Below are 17196 nucleotides of genomic sequence, written 5' to 3'. Positions count from 1 at the left end.
GAGAGTAAGGGATGCCTCTTACTAGCCTTGGCAGGGGGGGATATCAAAACGGGGTGAGAAACTGGAGAACCACTGACATGACATCACAAAGTGCTCACATGGGTTGAGTGGAGAGGAAGGGATTCCTCTTACTGGCCTAAGTCAACAATTTACCATGCCTAAAACATATAAATAATGTTGCTTTCAAAAATGCAGGCTAAAGCTATTTACATGAAAATAAATCCATGTTGGGGTGTGTGGGGTAACTCCCACAAGAGACTATAAAATATAGAATGGAAAGAACCAGGATAAATTAGGAAATCAACTGTTGTGAATCAATTATTTATAATTTTCTTCCTTGACGCCTAAAACCTTCTGCTTGCAAAAATAATAAAGACTGACAGTTTGAGGTAGCTGATAAGACATCAAAGGTAGAGAAATATTAATATCTAACAGTGTTATGCATTAGATCTTTAAAGATTGCATCTGTGTTCAGCATTTTATATGACATGTTTGCGTGGAATGAAGACAACAAGGAAAAGTTCACGTTGGACTGTAATCACAGTTTGAAATTAATTTTTGAATGTACACATATTATGGGCTAATGCGCATGCACAAATAATTTCCCTGTTGGCAAGTTTGAGTCATTGACTGGTGTTGGGTGGCTTGGGTCTTTCTCCAGTTTTCTCACTTTCCACCCTTATGTGTTATAAGAGTGTGCCAGGAATTTCAAGAGCACAGATGTTACTCTGCCAATTCCAAGTTGGCAGATTGCTCCTCTGAGATTTCAGGTTGTTGTACGATGTATCAAAATGTTGGATGTAGCCTGGAACAGTGGAAGGCTGTGAATCAGGGTGCAATAAACAGCTACCTGACAGCATGTCCACCTGCCTCTCCACCAACATGTGCCAAATTCTTGTTTAAATGTTTCCCACTGGTACCCTTTGCAGGAAACTAATAATGTACACAGAGATATCCAATTTGTAACTTAGCCACTAATAATGTCATAGCACATTTTACTTCATAGCAAGGGGAAATGTATTTGGTTTTCTGTATTCAGAAATCTAAGAATAAAATAATGGAGAATTCTCAATTCTCCTTCAGACTGTGAAATTCAAAACCTTAAAATCTAGGTAGCAATTCAGATGAAAATTTCTTCCTTGGCCTGAAGGAAGCTCAGAACATAAAGCTACAGAATTTCAGGTACCGATATAGGCTGAGTTTCAGTTGTGAAGCTGTGAATTTTTTGGGAATCCATAGCAGGGCAGCAGTGGGAATAGTAGAGATCTGGGGCAAACAAACCCATAAACTGATTGGAGCTTAACATTGTTGACTTGAACCATTTTGTGTTTGTGAGATCTTAGTGTAGCCAATTGGTCTATACCAGCCTTTCTCAAACTGAGGTTTCGTGAAACCCTGGGGTTTTTTGATGGCCCTGGAAGGGTTTCCCAAATGGGTGGGATTTAATTATTCATTAATATATGTCAACCTGTCCCCCCATGGCCAATGATCAGCCTGGAGGTGGTGGGGAGGGGTGGGGTCCCAAGTGGGCATGTCAAGAGCTTTACTCCCTGACCATATTCTGCATGATTGCACCACTTCTGGTGTTTCTCAAAGCCTGAAAAATGTTTCAGGGGCTTCTCAATGGTAAAAAAGTTGAGAAAGGCTGGCAGAACTGGAGTCATTTAAAAGAAAAATACATCTATTCAGCATACTTTGCTCTTCAGATAACATGCATCCAAACCCGAAAACATAAACCTGTATTTCCTCTAGATGCATTGGAGGGAGGCAATGATAGCACACATTTGAAAGTAAAAAGTCCAGCGATCGCAATTTCAGCGGGTATGAAAAATTCATACCGTCCACAATTGCCTTTTCGGTTAATGGCAGATTTATTTCCAATGAAAGTATTTGATCACTTAATCTTAGATGTCATTGGCAAACCTCCGTTTGACAGGACAGACAATAGATGTTTCTAAAATCTCTCAACTTCAGTGGCATTACATAAATAATTTACGGTGGGTGATGTTGCCATGCATCTCAGGCAGGAGCAGAATGTGGATTCGTGGCTTTTTAACTTCCAAAGATCCACGGTAGCCACCTGGGAGGAAGAAGCTCATTCAAGAGATGGGAGGAGGAGGCGAAGAAGAAGAAGAAGAAGAAGAAGAAGAAGAAGAAGAAGAAGAAGAAGAAGAAGAAGAGTTGGTTCTTACATGCCACTTTTTTCTATCCGAAGCTGTCTCAAAGCGGCTTACAGTCACCTTCCCTTTCCTGTCCCCACAACAGACACTCTGTGTGGGAGGTGAGGCTGAGAGAGCTAAGGCAGAACAGCTTTATCAGTGCTGTGGCGAGCCCAAGATCACCGAGCTGGCGGCATGTGGGGGAGCACAGAATCAAACCTGGCTCACCATATTAGAAGTCCGCACTAGTCCTAACCACTACACTAAGCTGGCTCTTAGGAGGAGGATGAGTGTGCAGCTTATAGAATCATAGAATCATAGAGTTGGAATGGGCCATACAGGCCATCTAGTCCAACCCCCTGCTCAACGCAGGATCAGCCCTAAGCATCCTAAAGAATCCAAGAAAAGTGTGTATCCAACCTTTGCTTGAAGACTGCCAGCTTCTTATCCTCACTGGACATCCATCAGTTTGGAATCCCCGAGGCTTCACAGCTCCAGTGGCTTCCCTTTCCCCTGGCCTTGGACTCTGAAAAGGAACTTGTTTTCTGAAGTTGGTTTCTCTGTCTCCATCTTGACATCAGCAACTTGAACTAATGCTCTACCGTCAACTGTGTTATATGGGGAAATGCAACAGATTCCGTCTTCAGCTGGGCTTTGCCCTTGTGGACAATGCTGCATGGAATCAATTGCACCCCCCCCCCCTCGTTTGTCCATTTTATTTTACCATCCGAGCTAAATTTCTTAACTGGCTGCTTTGTGAAAGAGAACAGCATTCTGGTGAATTTAAGATATGGTTTCTTTTGGCATCCATTGCAAAGCATTTATGATTTGCAGTGGGGTGTTGTGAATGTACTCTGTTTTGCTCTAAAGCATGGTATCTGTGTGTTTCACTTCATTTTTGTTCAGAAGGTCCAGGAAAAGCACACATATCATTTTTTTTTGGTACAACCCTTGGTGGAGGTTTGCTAATAGATGCATACCTGTCCTGTTGGGCTTCTCTTGCTTACAATGTAAGGGCAATAAAATCAGAGTCCAGCGGCATCTTTAAGACCAACCAAGATTTATTCAAGGAGTGAGCTTTCGAGTGCAAGCACTCTTCCTCAGAGTAAGAACTCCCAATCCCACTGTCATGGAGGGAGTTCTTAGTCTGAGGAAGAGTGCTTGCACTTGAAAGCTCACACCTTGAATAAATCTTGGTTGGTCTTAAAGGTGCTATTGGACTCTGATTTTATTGTGCTACTTCAGACCAGCATGGCTACCCACTTGAATCTATGTGAGGCCAAATAACCAAGAGAGAGAAATTGTGCTTTGTGGTTCAACATGGGAAAGCAATGTGATGGACACAGGCTGTAAATATCAACCTGGAGATGATTCTGTGAAGATGGGGATGATCCATCAGCAAATTCTGTTCATCTCAGTAGGAGAGCATTAAGCGCATGATGAACTCACCCACTGAAATAAATGAGGCCTGAAAGTGCTTAACTTAGGCGGGAATTGGTCAAATGTGGGGCTATGGATATCATGTATTGTAATTTCTAGCGATTATAGCGGGCTTTTGGAAATATGTATCATTCTAAGCATGGAATTCAGATTTTATAACAATGTCCAAAAATAATTCTCTAAACCTTGCCGTCCAAACTGCCCCATCAGAATTCTGACTCCGTAAGAAACAAAGTCGTTAACCATTCCCTGCGTGTTGTCATCAAATTATAATTAGTGCTTCAGTTACATCGAGTTATCCTATTTCGCTCAGCAGTAACAAATCCTTGAGTGTGTTATACAAAATACAGAAATAGAATATTGTAATTACATTAATAATGAGGGCATGATTCTTATAATGGTTCATATGAGAAATTTTATCAGCTGCCATGCTCTGAAAATAGCACACAAAATCGAACTTCTACTCTTCTGACAATAAACCAAGTTGGAGTTTAAGGGTTGTTAGAGTGTGGGCCTAGGGTCTGCGAAACCCAGGGTCAGATCCCCACTTGGCCTAACCCACCTCGAGGAGTTATTGCGATTATAAAATGCAGAAGAAAAAGAATGTAAGCCAATTTGCAGCCCCTTTAGAAGGAAAGTAGGGTAAAGTACAGGTATAAGTACAGTGGATACATAATAAAACAAAACTACCATCTTCAGCAGGTGCAGAATTTGTTCTGGAACTATATTTTCTCTACTCTTAAAATCATTATTGGGTCTCCCAGAGTTAGATGAGAGAGTTCTCAAGAGTCCTCTGTGATTAATGGAAAAATATCTGAAGTATTTCTCATTCCTTTTACTGCCAGCCATGCTACAAAGAATTTCAGAGAGAGGAGTACCTGTACCCTTTGCAGGAATTCCGGACATTCTGCAAAACATAACACATTATGGTACTTCTGACTTGGCATTGACCCATGTGAAAGATAAAAGAGAACCAGTTTGGTGTGGTGGCTCAGAGTGTTAAACTGTAGCCTGGAGAACAGGATTGGATTCCCCGAGGAATGCAGCCAGCCAGGTGACCTGGGGCTAGTCACAGTTCTCTGAGAGCTATTCCTGCAGAACAGTTCTTGCAGACCTCTCTCAGCCCCACCTTACTTCACAGGGTGTCTGTTTTGGGAAGAGGACTCAATTGGGTAGTGAAAAGCAGGGTATAAAAATCAACTCTTCTTCTTAATGAAGGATAAATTGTAAAGTACCCTGGATTACCACACCTCAAGGGGTGTCTGTTGCGGGGAGAGGAAGAGATTGGTGATTGCAAAATTGTTTATAATTCCCTCAGGAAGTGAAAAACAGGCTCTTCTCTCAAAGTCGTATCCAAAAGGTCTCTGCAGCATCCTCACACCAGGTGTTTGGTGAGCTATCAGGTCATTTTGAAGTGAACGAGCTCCCTGAGAGATGGCAGGGCAGAGAGTTGTTATTGGGAGCCCCTGCTTTCTTTTACACAGTTTGACTTGTGGGTTCAGTTTAAGGTGACCAGATTTTAACATTGGTAAAGCGGGACACCATTGACCGGGGGGGGGGGGTCTTGATTAAATATTTGGTCTATACGGAGCAACAAAAATGTTAATAGAACACAAAAATACTATTGTAATATATATATTTTTTAAATTTCAACATAAGTACAATTTGCCAGGTGCCCCCAGATGTCCCTCCAAAAGTGGGACAATCTGGTCACCTTAGTTCAGTTCCAGTTGGGTCATTTTTCATCCCAGTGTGGCCAAAAACAGATAATTTTGTTAGATATTTAATACCCTGTTTATTTGTCCAGTGCAGAACCAAAGCAAGCAGAGAACAGTGCTCTCAACTGCTGCATTTTATCCTCACAACAAATGCGTGGGTGAGGGACTGGCCCAAGGTCATCCAGCGAATTGCCACCGCAAAGTAGAAATTCTCACAGATCCACTCTTAAGAACTCTGCCAGCAGTACAAATGGCTCTTTATGGTAACTCGTAAAGTTTTTAAACTGCTGGTTTATCCCATTGCTTTCTGCGGCGAAATCGCTCTTCTCTGAGTGGGGAGGGGACAAGAACACTACAGGATAAATAACTGAAGTGGAATCTTGTTCATACTGATGAAGGTTATTTTAAGGCATGTCTGCAGCAGAGACTTTTAGCACAGTTCAGGGGTTTAATTAAAATATTAAGGTTAACATTTATTTTCCCGATTTTATCTGTGTCCAAACAAAATGAGCTCCTTTCCAACTGTACGTGTGCTGCCCAGAATGAGAGCTGGCTTTCTGGAATAGACTTGGCCACAAAGAGTAACTTGTACAATTAGTAGCAGAAGGACTGAGGATTCCCAGCAGGTTTTCTGATGCTCCCGGCAATTTTTTTTTCTTTAGCTTTATTGCCACAGAGAGGCATTGGTTTTTTGTCCTTTGCTTGCTGAAGATAGGCCGAGGACAAAGTAGAGATGATCAGAGCTTTGTGACTGAACCTTCCCAACAAGTACTTACACCTGCGAAGAAGAGTTGTTTTTGATTTTTTACTCCACTTTTCTGTAAAGGAGTCGCAAGAAAAACATTGCCTTCCCTCCCTCTCCGGACAACAGTAACCTTGAGAGGCTGAAAAGGTTCTGAGAGAATTGTGACTGGTCCAGGATCATCTAGTGGGCTTTGTCTGGAAGAGCGGGGAACCAAACCTGGTTCTCCAGGTTCTAATCCACTATTTTAAACCACTGTACCATGCTGGACTTAATTTGGATCAGGGAGGAAAAAGGGGTTTGTCCTGCCCAACATGGTTTTGCTTACAAGAAACACTCCCTCCATCCTTTGCTGTTCCCAGTCGTTACAAGGAAAAATACAGATATGATAACCATATCATAGTGGTTAGGGCACTATGGAAAAGGTGGGAGTTAATTAATTTTTAATATATATTTTTTTAAATTGTTAAACATTTATTAGGTGCTATGTCCACATATGGTCATGTCAACCCACCTCCCCAAGAATGGCCAATGATGGGCCTGGAGGGGGTGAGAAGGGGAGGGGCCCTGGGTGGGCGTGTACGCAGCTGTGCTTCCCAACCATATTCTGTATGATCAAACCACTTCTGAGGGTTCTCAAAGCCTGAACAATGTCCCAGGGGTTTCTCAATGGTAATAAAGTTGAGAAAAACATGGTTAGAGTGTCGATGCCTGAGGAATTGTTAGAACTCTGATATAACCTCCCCCCTTTCCCAATTTTATCTGGGAGAGAAAAATATTCACTCAAGGCTTCTTACTAACAAAGCAGGCAGTTTTATTGAGAATGATGATCATTCTGATTCAAGTATGAACATATCAGGCTAGTATGTTGAACAAGATTCGAAGTTCTTCCTTTATAGGGTAATACAGACAAATGATCAGGGTCTAGAATTCCAGAAGAAAGTCCACCAATTCTCTTTTCTCTCCCTCTGAGTACATTTTGCATTCCTTCTAGGGAGAAAAGGGGAAAAAAGCCTTTTACACGTTTTTCCGAGGGCGATATGGAGCAGACCCTTGACTGAGATAAGGTTGCTTAGCAATCAGCAAGTCAAAGATTTACAGTGTATGTGTCAGGGGAAAATATAACATCTTAAAAATTTACCAAGACGGCAGAGGCTCACATTTAGAAGCCAGTATAAAAATCTTTATCTTACTTGACAGTGTAACTTTCAAGAAACATGCAGAATTCCGTAACAGTCAGATTAGGACGTGGAATGACCAGGTTTGAATCCCCACTCAACCAAACACTCAACCAAATACCTCCCATGCCTGGCTCCACCCTCAAAGTCACCAGGTATTTATTGATTGTCTTTATTTATTATTCAATTTCTATACTGCTGCTTGCCATGGCCTCGTGGCGGTTTACACATAGAATTCTAGAACAATAAAACCCCAATAAAATCCCCATTAAAATAACAATCTCAATGGCAACCATAATCTCTAGTAATCCCTCCTTCCCAGCCCAGACCCAGCAACCCTGGTGTCATTTGTGTATTGGTGTCACCAAATCTACTGTTGGATCCACAGCAAAATGTAGGGTTTGGTGGCACCACCTTCAGTTTTACACAAGCAGTATGGAATTAATGATTTATAGATGCTGCCGCTTCAGCCAGGCTTAGGTGGGCTTCACCATGTGCTTTACTGCCATTTCATGGATGCTGCTCTGTTTTTGTTTCTTTTAAAGAGAAGTAGAGAGAAAGTAAAAGTCATAAAAATCTGGATAAAAGCCGTTTCCCTGATCAGCGAAGTCCAGCCTGCCAGTTCAGATTCCCCTCTCAAGCCCTGTTCTCTGTGTCCCTCTCTTCATAGGTAGGCAGGTAGAAACCGGAGACAGGGCTTTTCTGGTGGTGGCACCCCACTTGTGGAATTCCCATTCCTTAAGGTTTGCCTGACACCTAGCCATTTTCTAAATATCAGACCAAACCATTTCTTTTTCCTCCCGCCCTCACTGGCTTAAGAGCTCTTTTAAAACTGAACTTTTAGCATTGTTTTTACATCTGCCTTCTACCCTGAAGCCTGTTGATGGGAATTTTACTCTGCTAAATATTCTGTGCTGCCTTTAATGGCTGGCTCTTTAATAGCTGGTTAGTTTTAATGATGTTTATGCTTGTTTACAATTTTATCACAGTAAGCCACTTCAGGCTGCTTCTCTCAATTTTCTAAGTGAATGAACCAAACGACTGGTGATAGTCCTGCTGTCCCTTTGGTAAGTCATGGGCAAAGCGATGACATCCAAAGCAAGTATTTATGGGAAATCATTTCACATCTAGCTGCAGGTGAAGAATTTCCCAACATTGAAATAAGTACCCAGCGCTGAAAAGATAGATGCAGATGGTAGCCTACGTTTTGATTTGTCTTCAGGTGGATGTCAGCTGCAAAGCAGCAAACCCCAAATGTAAGTACATTTAGAAGACACTCCGTCCCACACATTTACTCCGGACCTGGAGGAGTTGAGAGGGATGATAAATTGAGGTGCAAAAAGGCTGCAAAAACGTCTGGTGTGTGACTGGCCTACCAAGTAGCAGCATTCCAGGCATCAAGAAGCTGGCCTGGGGCTTGAGGGTATCAAGTTTTGAAAGGCTTGTGCCAACAACTGTGCCTGCTTCCACTGGCTGGAGGCATCCGCTCAGAAAAATGTATGGCAGGCTTTCTTCAACAGGGCTTTGTGAAACCCCAGGGTTTCTTGAGAGCCCTGGAAGGGCTGTTTAATAACATAGCTTTGGGCTGATCCTGTGTTGAGCAGGGGGTTGGACTAGATGGCCTGTATGGCCCCTTCCAACTCTGTGATCCTATGAGAATATAGTCCAATCAGAAGACTGAGACGATGAGATAAAAGAGAAAGGAATTCTGTACCTGTAAATAGAACTTAACCTTGCAAGTAAGAGTTCTTGGTTTATGACTGCTGCTTAAAAAAAAAATACACGATCCATGTTCTGCCACTTTCATAAGGAGCACCTCCCTTTGATGTCCAGGTAATCTCTATGGCTCTGCCAGAGGCTGAGGGGCTTTTCACTCCCCCAGATGCCACTGAGATGCCACTTTCCCTCTGAACTGAAATGTAGCTTCATTTGAAAATGTTATGTGCTCAAAAAAATAGATCTCAGATTTGTCGATGGTCTTGAAAGGGACGGCCACCATGTCTCTCCAATGAATTTTAATTCCATTCGTGCCATTTCAACTTCATCATAAGCTTCATAGCACTGTTTATTATTTTGTTCAGTTTGAAATAAGCAGAAACAAGTCTCCATTTCACAACCCTAACAAAAAAGCTACTTGAAACCCCTGAGTTATGAGCCAGCTGCAACCTTCAAGTACCCTTGGCTGGGCTACGAAACGGCACTTAGGAATGTGCTACGCACGACTCGACAGCTTAATGTGTAGGAGAGTAGATGTTCTGCGTGTTCTTTCTTTTCTCAGGTCAGCTTTTTGCATCCTTCAAGAAAGGCCTATAAGGCCAGAACATAACACCAGGTGACAATGAGACAATGGCCAGCAAACAAAGCCTTTTTGGAAGGGGGTGGGGACCGGGTCCAGTTTGATGGGACTAGCGCATGGATATAGCACTTATCAACAGAGGCCGGCAGGAAGAAAGATCGGGGGAAAGCAGTGGTACATGACGGGAGCTCTCCTATAAAAACAGACTTCTGATTTGCAGTCGTATGAATTTTCATGCACATCGGTTTGAAGGCAAACTGTCAAAGGCCCATCTGGATGACTGTTTGCAGACGGAAAGGCGGGAATCCATATGGTGAGAGGAACATGTGCGTACCTTTGTTTAGATTCTGCGGTTGCTGGCAAGTGTAGGGGAAAGATACCTTCTGTGCACATGAACGTCCATCTGCCTTTGCCAGCAGCGGGAATCCTTAGCATTATGGCCCGCAGCTTTTTTCTGTGTGCGGTTTATTGTCATCACAGTGCCGTCTAGACACCTTTTGAAGCAGAAGAATCTTGTTTGCATTTGGCAGACTGATAATTTCAACGACAGAAACCCCTCAGCTCATCTTTCTCTTCTGCTTGATCTGGAATCTTTTTATTTCTTCTTCATGGTTCTTTGTTGATGTTCTAGAACGGCTGGACGAAGCACGATTACATTTGTAATTTTAAAAGAAAAAGTGAATTCCAGGTTTGTGCATTGTATTACACATAGTCCCCTCTCCGCTGATGCCCCCCCCCCCCTGTTTTGTCACCTTGACACATGGCCTCTTATCTTAAAAAGGCACCTTTAATGTACCATTATTTATCATCATTTCAGAAATGGCAGTGTGGTCTACACGGATGAAATTGCTTTGTCATCATTGCCTCCTCAGCTGGCCTTCCCTTAACTGCAACCTTAATTTAAAATCATATTCCAAGCTTTCTTGAGTAATTATACACTTCCCTTGTGTCAATTCATATATCTTATTTTCCTCGGAGGATGTGCCTTGTTTTAGGCAGCATGTAGCCTGCTCAATGTTTCATGGGGGAGCCTCTCCCCATGAACTAATTCATCATACAACTTCAAGAACTGCTTTGTGTAGCGTAGCATAAAACAAACTGGTAACTGCAAATAGGATCCCCCTGAACTGGAATGATTTTAGATCCCAAATCAGAATACCAGGAGAGTTCCCCTGTAAAGGGACTTCAAAAAGATGCAGATGAAATTGAGAGGGTACAGAGGAAGCATGAAGGGTTATCCAGGGGCCTGGGGACCAAACCCTATGAGGCAAAGCTGAAGGAATGTTCGGCCTGGAGAAGAGGAGGTTGCAAGGGGACATGATTGCTCTCTTTATGAAGTATCTGAAAAGTTGTCATTTGGAGGAGGTCAGGGAGCAGTTTCTGTTGGCAGCAGAGGAGAGGATCCGCAGTAATGGTTTTAAACTACATGGAGGATGGCACCAGCTAGATATCAGGAAAATTTTTTACTGTCATAGTTCAGCAATGGAATGGTCTGCATAAGGAGGTAGTGAGCTCCCTTTCCCTGGTGGTTTTCAAGCACCGGCTGGACAGATACTTATCCTGGATGCTTTAGGCTGGTGGTCCCCAACCACCGGGCTGTGGCCCGGTGCCGGGCCGTGGCTCCCTCTCCCCGCCCCCCCCCTGCAGTAAGAAACTTCCCAGGCCGCAAGCTTGCGGCCTGGCAAGCTTCTTACTGTGGGAGGGGGGGGGGAGAGGGAAGCAGGGCTGAAAATGGGCATGCATGGCACTTTTGTGCATGCACACATGTGTGAAAGTGCTGCACATGCACAATTTTGGCTGCACATGGTGCATGTGTGCATGCATAGCTGCGCATGGCGCATGCGTGGCCGGGCAATCACCCTCCCTGCTGCTGCCGGTCCCTAGCCTGAAAAAGGTTGGGGACCACTGCTCTAGGCTGATCCTGCATTGAGCAGGAGGATGGACTTGATGGCCTGTCTGGCCCCTCCCCATTCTGTGATTCTATAAAATCTGATCAATTATATTTCTGGATAATTAAATACTTTGTGTCTGCAATGAAACCGTATCAAAAATTGACCCCAATAAAAAGACATAATCCAAAGAAATGTACCCGAGTAACATTAGCGGAAGTCAATTCTGCTGCCCATTAGCTCACAGAACTGTGTCAAGAGTTCTTGCATTAGTTATTCAGATCCTTTGAGGATGTCTAAATAGTAGATGACTCGTAAAAACTGTAATGGAAAGGGGATAGGCAGAAATTTCCTCCTGAGCGCACTATTGGTGCTTGCATTCTTTTCCACTTGAAATCTGAATTATTAAAAGAAGAAGATGAGTCCTTGGCCCTTCCTCTTATGACAGGCTTCTGAGTTGGGCTCCTCCTGCAACTGAAATGAAGCCCCTCTTATGCCGAAAGGGGCTACTACGTGCTTTTAGAACAGATCCATAATGGCAGTACTCGTTCAGTGGTTGGGATGCTGTGTTTGGACTTTGGGAAAGCTGGAGAGAAAACGTGGCTCGGATAGTTTCCTTACTTACCTCTTACCTGTTTTACAGAGCTCAGCATGATAGACCCACAAAAGCCACCTGGGTGTTTAGAAGATGAATGAGATGTGAGCATGCTGAATACTGTTTAGTCTCTTGATACCATTGATTCATTATCAGTTTCCCACCAAACGTTTTTCTTTTCTTTTTTTAAGTATTTGTCTTATTTTTATACAAAAAAACAATAGAAGACACAGGAATAGAATGTCAGGTATGGAAGGGGGAAAGTAGGGGGAGGTTCATGATTTTTTTTTCCTTTTACAGTCTCGTCCTTAAGTTACAACACATTGTTCTTTATGAATCTTGGCACTTTAGTAGACATTCCCAGCATTGCTGAAACTCTTCTGATGGTTCTTCATTTATAATGCTTGTAGGTTTTGCTGTTGATACCAATGCATTCATTTTCTCTATCTATTCTTCTGGTCCCACCAAACCTTTTTCAATCCAGTTTTCACAACCTGCTTAACGTGGACCTTCCGGAGCCCTCGGCCGGGACACGCCCGCGCTGGTTGCGGTTGCGAGCGTTATCGGGAATTTTCCTTAAAGCCCTGCCACTGTCAGTGCGGGTGTTCTGGCCCGTGCATAATGGGTCTAGGTGTGTTTTTCCTAGGGAGCAGGTAGGGGCAGTTTGGCGAGAGAAGAATGCAGAGAGTTTTGGGGGGAGGGAGTGGGATATAAACATTTGCTGAATGCAGACAATTATCTTTGAGAACGATTAATAATTTTTGGGCAAAATACTCTAGACAAAGAGAACTGCATTCATAGTGAAATAGTTCTTCGTATGAAGTACGCAAAGTAGAAGAGTTTTTACAACCAGTCACAGTTAGGTGGCTTAACGCTGTGTGAGCCCTGCATTAAAAATTTAATGTCCCTGGACAATCCAAATTCTGTCACAGAAGGCCAAATAACCAGCATAACTTCTAAGAATTATGCAGTTTTTCATAATGCATTTTTCACAATCGGTTCATTTCTTTTCTATCCGTTGCATAATCTACTGTAGTTTTTTTTTTTTTTTTAGTAATGGATAATGGGTTTGATAAAGATACTGAAATCACGGACTCAGCCAATCAAAATCTTATTCAGTTTCTTCTATGCCTTCTTAATCGTGACATCGATTGCCCAAATGCGGCCACATTCTAACCATAAGGAGTCGAAATTTGCTTTTTAAAATAAAATAATGCTAAAGATCTCAGGAATTTAAGTTTTGTGGTTACTACAACAGTGTGCCGGTGTGCTTTTTGTGCGCGATCAAAGTTGCAGCATCAATATATTGCATTTTCCCTTTGAATAACTCATGTCATTTTTAAAAATACCGTGTCGAAGAAAAGGGACCATTCATAAATACTTCCCCTGTTTAAAGAACCGTGAGGCAGAATCCTTTCCAAGGCAATGTCTTCATTTCATTGCAAAGATTAAAAGATGCCATTTCAGACCATCTGCTTCTTGTCTCACTGATTTCCATGTAATTAGGCTTCTATAACCAATTTTCTTTTCCATATATAAAGACAGAGTCTATCTGGAAATAATTTTGCTTCTTCAAGGGCATTCATACATTCCGCTTTGTAAAATGTAAAGGGAACACTCTTCATGCAGACTTTGGCATCAGGCTCTTAAGCTTTTATAATGTCAGCTGTTTTTTGCAATCAGGATGCCTGACTCTCTAGATCTGTTATTCTAAATATATAAAGTTTGTGCCATACTCATGGAAGCAAAACTTGTATTTGTTGGTGGAGTTTGAATCTGCAGAGAAAGCATAGCACCAGGCTGCTTAAAGAATAAAATAGTTTTTTATTCAGAAGAGAAACAACTATGTATAGAAAGAGAAAGAGAGACCTACTGTTTAATTTTTTACTGTTCAGAAATCCCTAAAACAGTCTTCAGGCTTTCAGAAACCCTGAAGGTGGTGTGATCATGCAGAATAAAGTTAAGAAGCATAACTGTATACATGCCCACCTGGGTCCCCTCATTCCAACCCTGCCATTTTGGGAGGTGGGTGGACCGACATGACCATACCCGATAAATGTTTAACAAATTAAAAAAATATATATTAAAAATAAATTACCTCCCACCCATTCAGGAAACCCTGGTTGAAAAAACCTAACTGTAGTCTGTGGTCATTCTTCTGTTGCTCAACAATTGTTCTGGAGGCAAGCAGGGAAGAAATGTTTTATTGATTTTTACCAGTGATCTTGTCAATCAAACAGCTGCTGATATCTTTAGATACTTTTCCTGATGTTTGAAAAAGGAAATGGCCCTATGTTCTTTCCCCCCTCCCTTCAGAAATCTCAAGGCCCATGAAAGGACAGATAAGTTAATTCTTTGGCTAGCATGAAGCTGGTTGCCTGTTCTCAGAGTGGGATCAGCCATAATTCTGAGTACTCTTCTCAGGCTGGTGTCATTCAAGCTTCTCTGCCTTGCTATGACCCTCAGTGTCCCCAAGAGGAGAGCAGAGCAGTGAAAGGCTCCATTTGGCTTCTCCCATTTAGAGTAGTGCACTGCCCCTCCTCTGACTCCCTGGCTACACTTCAAAATGCTTTTAGCACCTCTCGTCACAGTAGGAGAAAGCTAGAGCACTTTGAATCACTTCTGACTCCAGTTGTAAAGTGCAGTTTGTTCTCCAAGAGATACTGTGGGCCCAGGAGAATTCGGAGCAAAGTAATATGCCTCCCTGTCTCTCCTCCCTTATCACTGGAAAATAAACCAGGGCATAGTAAACATGTGATCTGTGTGGCATTCATATTTTGCAGCAGTCAGAGGCCTTCTAGGTGCAGCACAAATAAATGTATCCAGATCACAGCATGCAAGCTTACAGTCTAATGATGTTTGTTAATTTTTCCCCTATTGAAATGAAATGGGATATTAATATATTTGGTGGCTTTAATCAGTAGATTAAACCTAGGCCTGTTTTAATTAGAGTTGTCTGCAAGCTAAGAGTTTGGGAGGAGGGTTTGGTTCTTGTCTGCTAAACAGGAAACAGACAATGAAAATAGTAAAGGTAGCCTTCTCTTCTAAGCAATGGAGAGTTTTTGTTTAAAGGTAAAGGTATCCCCTGTGCAAGCACTGGATCATGTCTGACCCTTGGGGTGACGCCCTCTAGCATTTTCGTGGCAGACTCAATACGGGGTGGCTTGCCAGTGCCTTCCCCAGTCATTACCGTTTACCCCCCAGCAAGCTGGGTACTCATTTTACCGACCTCGGAAGGATAGCTGAGTCAACCTTGAGCCGTCTGCTGGGATTGAACTCCCAACCTCATGGGCAGAGCTTTCAGACTGCATGTCTGCTGCCTTACCACTCTGTGCCACAAGAGGATCTTTTGTTTAGTACATGGCAAATTGTCCCACTATAGTTGTAGGTGAGGTGTTGGAACTAAAGGAGAATTTAAGGTCTAAGGCAGGCTGTCTCAGTCTGGGTTTCATGAAACGATGGGGTTTTTTGATGGCTGAGGAAGGGTATCCCAAATGAGAGTTAATATATAAACATTTGTTAAACATTAATCATGTGAAATGGCCATATATGGTCATGTCAACTCCTCATTCCAAAATGGCCAATGATGATCCTGGAGGGGCTAGGAAGGGGAGGGGCCCTGGGTGGGCGTGTCCACAGCTCTGCTTGCCAACCATTTTCTGCATGATTGCACCACTTATGGGGCTTCTCAAAGCCTGAAGAATGATTCAGCGGTTTCTCAACAATGAAAAGGTTGAGTAAAGCTGCTCTAGGGTCTACTTTTTTAAAGTGCCCTCCCCTTGTTACTGATGCACCTTGCTTTAAACCACACAATCGTTTTTTTATTGCAACAGATAGAAATCCAGTTTCCTCTACTGGGGATGGCATTCCCGCCTCCAAAACTCCTTTCCCTTCCCGAAGCAAAGATTTGGGCTGTCAATCAAAATCTGACTCAGTATCCATTGAGAGTGCAGCTGTCTGCTAGTGTCCTCGGTTTTCAAAGGCTGGTCCCTCGGCACAATCTATGGCCCTGTAGCCAGTGTCCCGGAAGTGCTGTTTTCCTGCAGAATCTGGTCCAGTTGCAGTTCCTCAGACCTCCAAATGTGAAGCAAGGTTCTTAGGACTACCTACATCACCAAGGAAGTGATTTCAGCCAACAGAGGGTAGACAGGTAGGGTTGTCAAGGAGTGGAATCTGGAGAAGAGGGTAGAATTTGGCTCACAATATGTTATCATCACATTCTTCCAGAGTGGGGACTTGGGGGCTTGTTGTGGCATGGTGATGTCTGATATGAGAAAATTGGCTAAGTAACAGAGGGTGGAGCTTTGGATTGCTAACCTCCAGATGCCACCAGGAGAGCTCCGACTATTACAATTGATGACCAAAATCAGCTCCCTTGAAGAAAATGGCTGCTTGCGTGGGTGCGGGGGACTGTGGCATTATACCCTGCAGAGGACCCCCCCCATCCCATCCCCAGACTCCACCCCAAAGATCTCCAGGTATTTCCCACCCCAAATCGGTCAACTCTGGAAGAACTAGACATTCAGCCTGCTGTCTTGAGCAGTAACTATGCATTTGGAGTGCCTGGTTTAGCTTATTTGAGAAGCCACTTCAGTTCCTGTTTCCTCTGCCAACCCACGCAAATCAGTAACTCATGCCATTGCTGTTGTTTTTCACTGATTCCCAAGTGCTGATATCAATCTAAGAGAAAAGGGCAGTTCTGTATCACTTGAAATGGCTCTCTGTCTTTCTCCCGGGTGATTATTGAGAGCAGTCCTCAATAACCGTGAAGTATTTTTTCTCCAGAGTCATTCTGCCATAGCAAATGGCTTTGTGCATGCAGCTGTCCTTCCATGTGAAACTGCTGGAACATAAAAGCTCTGAGATTGCAATGTGGAGACCAGAATCTGCCCTTAGCTATCCTCCAGCTTGATCAATGCTTCGGTGTCATTTGTTTGTGCCTTCAAACAGATAAGCATGTCCACCTTAATGAAAATCCTTTGTTATGCATATTAAAAATTGTGTCAAAGGTTGATCTTTATGGGTGCGCAGTAAACTGAGTTATAGTCATCTGAGGCGGCTTTACGGAGCTGTTGTAAGAGTTTGTACAAGAAGCTCTGGGCATTTCGAGCGTGCCAGGCATTGCTGTTCCCAATCATGAAAACAATCCCAGAAAGTGTGCAAAGAGGGGCTTCCTTGC

At 43.0% G+C, this 17196-nt stretch overlaps 1 protein-coding gene across 1 annotated transcript in view; it reads left to right on the top strand.

Moving 5' to 3' along the window:
• The window catches only part of KCTD8 (potassium channel tetramerization domain containing 8), an 85614-nt gene that overhangs the window by 54218 nt on the left and 14200 nt on the right, over positions 1–17196 (top strand). The gene's annotated exons all lie outside the window — the stretch shown is intronic.

The sequence above is a fragment of the Paroedura picta genome, chromosome 10 (genome assembly GCF_049243985.1).
Source record: "Paroedura picta isolate Pp20150507F chromosome 10, Ppicta_v3.0, whole genome shotgun sequence".
Lineage (NCBI taxonomy): Eukaryota > Metazoa > Chordata > Lepidosauria > Squamata > Gekkonidae > Paroedura > Paroedura picta.
This window is presented reverse-complemented; position numbering and strand designations above follow the sequence as displayed.